The sequence below is a fragment of the Lipotes vexillifer genome, unplaced genomic scaffold, assembly GCF_000442215.2.
Source record: "Lipotes vexillifer unplaced genomic scaffold, Lipotes_vexillifer_v1.1 scaffold209, whole genome shotgun sequence".
In the NCBI taxonomy this organism is placed as follows: Eukaryota; Metazoa; Chordata; class Mammalia; order Artiodactyla; family Lipotidae; genus Lipotes; species Lipotes vexillifer.
This window is the reverse complement of record NW_006787556.1, coordinates 692729-698433: the sequence shown is the minus strand read 5'-3', so window position 1 is coordinate 698433 and position 5705 is coordinate 692729. Positions and strand designations below refer to the sequence as shown.

Genomic DNA, 5705 nt, shown 5'->3' with positions numbered 1-5705 from the left:
ACAAAAAAAAAAAAAAAAAAAAAAAAAAAAAAAAGAACCCCCCCCCCGCCATGTGTACTCCTGGCTCAGTCCACTGGAAAAGTCAAACCTGAGCACCAGACTAGAGCTGCTTGGCCAGTGGGGAAAAAAAACACAATGAGGAACTGGGCCCCTGCAAACTGGCTGGACTGGTTTGAGAGGCAAGGGAAAGGGGAGGGCCGGGGAGACTACACTGGCAGCTTGTGAAGCAGACCAGAGAAATTCCACACCACAGAGGAGGCAGAGGGGCAAAACCATGGGCAGGGACTCCGTCCAGCTTAGATGCCAAGGCCAAGGCTCTGAAGGAAGAGGCAGAAGGTGGGGAGGGAACAGGCAGGAACAGATACACAGTGTGCCTGGTGACTGACAGACAGGCCAGTGTGTAACAGACTTTGTCTCCCTCTACCCCTCCCTCTAAAGTTCCCAAGGTTGCATTCCAGATCCCACACTTAACCTGGGCCACCTCCCTGGCCCTCAGTTCTCCCCTTCCCTGGCGTGAAGAAAGCAGCAGCCCTACCCCCTCCTCACCTCCCACATGGGTGATGGCATGCAGGTCAGCCTGGGGAAAGCAGGAAGGGTTCTAGGAAGCCAGAATCCTCTTAGGGTCAGGCAAATCTCTGGATTAGCAGTCCCCTAGAGCCAGCCCCCCATTCCCGAATATCCAGGATGAAAAAAGAGGTAGAGAGGCATGTGCAGGCAGCCTGTCGACAACATAGCGGTTGCTAATTATTTCCCAATTACAACAACTCTCCTCAGGCAGGGCATCAATGGGGCCAAGCTAAGGCTGGCTCTGATTCCCTCACCTGCCTAAGGCAAGGAAATCTGCCTCAGAAATTTTGTCTCAGCCCTGATGTGCACCTCTCATCCAACTTGGAGACTTAGAGGTGCTGAATCTCCTAGTCCTGTGGTCTCCTGAGGAGTCCTGCTTATTTCCTGCACCAGTGCCTATAGCTAGTCTGACAGCCATCATGGTCCAGCTGTCAGGGATGCCTGGTAGGGTTTCAGGGAATAATGGGGAATTTCTGAGAGGCATCAAGGAAATGGGTTAGGCTCCCAAACCTCACCCAATGGCCCCATCTACAACCACAGAATTATGTATGCTTGGGGGGAGGGCTTGACATTAGCCCCCAAAAAGAGGCCTCATTAGAAAGAAGTATTTCTACACATTTTGTAGGCCTAGGGATCTAGGCTTACTCAGATCCCTCTCTTGTAGAGCACTTTCTCAAGAGGAAGAAGGAAACATTCTCCCTGGCAAGAAAGCAAAGGAGGACAAAAACTGAAAGACTTAGTTTCACACCTAGCAAAGAGATGGGGGTGCCCTCTCGCTCTGCCTCTCAATGTCTATTAATTGCACCTGTCTTGCCCTATAGATGAATGGTTAGAGAAAGATTCCACACCTCAGAGCCACCTCAAAGCCAGAGGGAGGTATCAGCACCGGCTCAGACTGGCAGTCGGGTAAAGAACCTCAGGGAAACAGCACCTTTCCACGCCCTTTCCCTTACGTGTCTGAACCTCAGGCAGCAGTTCCCTTTGCCCAACTGAGACTGACTCCTTCCCCCCACCATTCCGGCCTCCAAGAGAAACTCTGCCCCGGGGACTGGCGTCTGACCTCCAGAGATATATTGGCCCTGAAACGCTTCCATGCCCTGGGAATAGCCTTAGCCTCAGGTGCCCCTCACCTGGCACCTTCCCAGGCGCCTGCGTGTGGCATCTTAGAGTAGGAGCCAGCTCTTAATCAGTACTCCCACCCTAACTTGACCTCCCCTCCTCCTCTCGCCAACTCAGCACCTGTGCCCTGGGTATCTCTGATCGCCTGGACTCCCGCCCCTCAGGGGTACACCTGAGGGCTCGCCTGCCTCTCAGGTGCCCTTGCGCCCGCCCGGTTCCCTCACCCCAGCCGGGCTCGGCGTTCCCGGGCTCGGGTTCGGGTAGAGCTGCACGAGCGGCTCCCGGGCCCTCCCCCTCTGTCCCTCGGCGCTCCCTCCTTCTTTCTCCCCCTCCCACCAACCTGTTACTCCCCTCCAGAGCTCCACCTCCATTGGCCGTCACCACCCGCCCCGCCTTACCCTTCCTCGGTTGGTCCGTTTCCCGCGAGGGGCGGGGCCACCGCCACAGGGACCCGGACCCGGGGTCGCCAGCCCGGGTGGGCGGGAGGGGCCGGTCGGGTCACGTGGGCCGGCGAGCGGTGGAGTGCGGGGGCGGGGGTGGGGCTGCGAGGGGCATCAGGAGGCCATTTTGGGGACTTAGTGGTTGGCTGCCCTTGACGGCCCCCGCCCGGCACCTGGACCAGGATCCTCCAGCCAGAGCATCTTCTCTCCTCAGCTGCAGAAGAGTCCCCCGCCTGCCGGGTTCTCGACGGGAATCTCTGTCCAGACTCCTTTCTGCTCTTCACCTACCTCCGCATAAGCCAGAATACTCTTCCGTCGCATTCTGCGGAAAATATCTTCCCGGTCCCCCGACGTCAGCACCTCCTCCACTTCAGCTCCGTCTCCCTTTTCCCGAACCTGAGCTGGATCCCAATCTTGGATTCTCCACCCCTGTCTCCTGGCCTCCACAAATCATTCAGCCTGGCACCTTTTTCTCGGTAGTATGTATCACTTTCCAAATCATATAATTTAATCTAAAATTCATAGTCGTCGTTTGTCTCTTGCCCTACGCTAAGTTCTACCAGGGCAAAGATCTGTTTTTTTCTCTGGTTTATCCCAAACGCCTACAAAGGGATCGGCATATGTTAGGCGCTTAATAAATATTTGTTGAGTGAATGAATGGGAAGGGGCGGGGTGAGTTTACAGGGAATGGGAATGACTCTCATTCTAAACAGAGGGAGGTCTGAACCCCAGATTGTAAATCCATTTTAGGGTTTAGCCTTTCAAGAAGTGGGGAAATTGATCCCAGTGCCCTGAAGAATAAAGTCAGGGGGTGCTCAGCAAACTGCAGGCACTCCGCTAATCTACTAGGTGTAAACAGCGGTAAAGCTGACTTCCTAGATTTTAATCGTTGAGGTATGTAAAAAAGATTGACTTAGTTTATGTTGTTGGGTTCTGATATTCTTATTTATTCAACAGATATTTATTGTGTACCTATTTGGGGTTGAAGAGGACTCTTACATGCTGCTGACAGCCTAGTGCTTTCTCGGGAGCTCATTTCCTTCCCCTCCCCCCAAACTTCGAAGGCTAGATGTAGGTCCTGGAGATTAAAGTCCACCTCCCAGTTCCTAGGCTGGAACGCAAAGTCTCTGCATTCCAAGGGAAGCTTTATGTAGGGATCTGAGCCATCAAACCTGCCCATGCCCCAGGGAGGAACAGTGGGCGGTGGAGTGAGGAACAGGGGGGATCGGAAAAGGAAATGTCTCTCCAGGACTATGTTATCTCCAGACCACTGGGGTGGTTTTTTAAGAGATTTTTTTTTGAAATGTGAGATTGTTTAATTGACCCAAATATTGGAAAAGTGGAAACTCCTAAACTCTCCTAACTTAACACCTCAATAATTAGTATATTTCGTGTATTTGTAGTAAATACAAAGTTAGAGTGGCAAAGGAGACACCCCACCCCAGCACTATGAACACAGATTACAAGAAAAAACCAGGAGGCTTCTGAGTCACAGTCATCATCATCTGTTCCTCAAGGAAGTACTCAATCTGAGAGAGACACTATCATCAGGCACAGATGGCAAAGATGACACTAATGCGTTTTCCAGAGTTTGTGGTCCGTCTCCTTAAGAAATGTTACAATTTGGCAAAATTGACCAGTTTATAAATATAGCAAAGGTAGAAAATTAGAGTGAAATATAGTATCCAGAAAGAAGAAATGAATTACATTGATACGTACTCAAGAGAGTAATTTTACTTTTGTGAAACGGTATAGGAGAGAATGTTCTAAGTAAATTGGAGATGGCTTCGTGAAAGCAGTGAATTTGGAGCCAAATTCTTATCCTGCAATTCGTTCCTCAGTTCTTTCCTGAATCCTCCAAGACTATCACCACTACCACTAAAAACTCTACTGAAATCGTCTCAGAGATCACCTATTATTCTGTGGCCAGTTCCTAAATGGAGCAGCGGGAAACTACACAGGAAGAGTAATTAAAGATAAACAAATAGCTGAAAGGGGGTGATGCCACTGGCTGAGATTGAAAGGACAGGAGACAGAAGAGATTTGGGGATAACCTGGAAGAGGAAGAATAAAATAAATTAACTTTGGAACTTGCCATCTTGGAGAAGTAGGTGGGACACACACACACACACACACACACACACACACACGTCTAGCAAACAACTGGAAATGAAGCATAGAAGAGAAGCTAGGGCTAGAGACAGATCTAAGAATCATCCCCACAGAAGTGAAAGTTTCTAAAGAGGACCAAAGAACAAACCTTGAGAAGTATGGGACAGAGGGAGAAAAACAAAAACCAGTGATGGAGTAGTCAGAGAGGCAGATGAAAAAGTCCATAGAAGGGACGTGTTCAAGTAGGAGAGACTGGAATTTGGCATTTAGAAGTTATGGTTGATCTTCCAGATGTCAGTTTCAGCAGAGTGGCAGGCCCTTAGGTCAAACCGCAGTAACAGGAGTATATCAAGAAAGAAGGAGAAGGGTACCTTGACTTAAAGAAAAACAGGGTGAAAGAAAGGGGAAGTTGTATGTTGGTTGTTTTGTTTTCAGGAAAGAGAGGGTTGTATTTTGAGGATAAGCGAGAAGAGTGAACAAGATTCAAGAAGTAAGAGAGAGAGAGAGAGAGAGAGAGAGAGCACTCAAAGCCTGACATAGAAGAAAAGGTAAATTTTGTGTTCTAGAACTTAAGTTGGAAGACCAGGTATGAAGGAGTGGGGAGTTGAGGAAGTTGAGTCAGGTAACTTTAGTTCACCAGATAGATGGACCTGCCAAAAAGAAGAGTGATTCTGAGGGCCAGAGAGTGTGTAAACAAGTTTTGAGGCTGTTGGAATTACCTATGAGCCTAAAGAAGGATATGAAAAGTGCCAAATGAATGGCACAAATGAAATAGTACTGAAAAGTCTTCCTTCCAACTAGAATGGGGTGGTATCTAATGTGGACCTTGAAAAAACAGGTAGGTGAAGGGGAGAGGTGGGGGGAAGGCCCTTGGGGCAGGAAAGCACAATGTTTATTTTGGAACTGGAAGGAGATCCTACAGGCTGAGCACAGGGACAGGTGAGTATTGAGAAATAGACTGGAAAGGTAGCTTCTGGGATAAATTTTACAAGGCCTTGAATATCAGGATAAGGAATGTGGACTTTATTGGTAGGTCATAGAGAGCTATTGAAGGTTTTTGAACAAGAAAGTGGCAGTATTTCAGAAGGTTAATCTAGGTTGGGATGATAAATGCAATGGCAAGGCTTGATTGAGGTGGCAAGTCCTACACTAGAGTGGTGACCAAGGGAGGGAAAAGAAAGGGACCAGTCACCCTGATGTCCTTTTAGCACATTACTCACCATTTCTTTACAAATTCCATTACAAATACTCTGCTCTTCAACAGCAGTAACAACCTGTAATTATACTAATGCTTGGGGCTTTTCCCGGTTGAGTAAAATTTCTATTATGGGTGTTGTTACGGAAGATAATAAGAAATGGTCACGTTATACACTCGCTTGATATACTCTTCCAATCTTTGGGTTCAGGATCTCCAAGTCCCCAAGTGATCTTTCATTTTTTCTGACCCACATCCTCCACTCTTTCCAC

General features: G+C 48.7%; 1 protein-coding gene across 1 annotated transcript in view; it reads right to left on the bottom strand.

The window, feature by feature from the left end:
* The window catches only part of CGN (cingulin), a 22346-nt gene extending 20405 nt beyond the window's left edge, over positions 1-1941 (bottom strand). The window contains exon 1 of the mRNA XM_007460278.1: positions 1911-1941. The gene's annotated coding sequence lies outside the window, so the exon portion shown is untranslated. The remainder of the gene's footprint in view (positions 1-1910) is intronic.
* Between the last annotated feature and the right edge of the window lie 3764 nt (positions 1942-5705).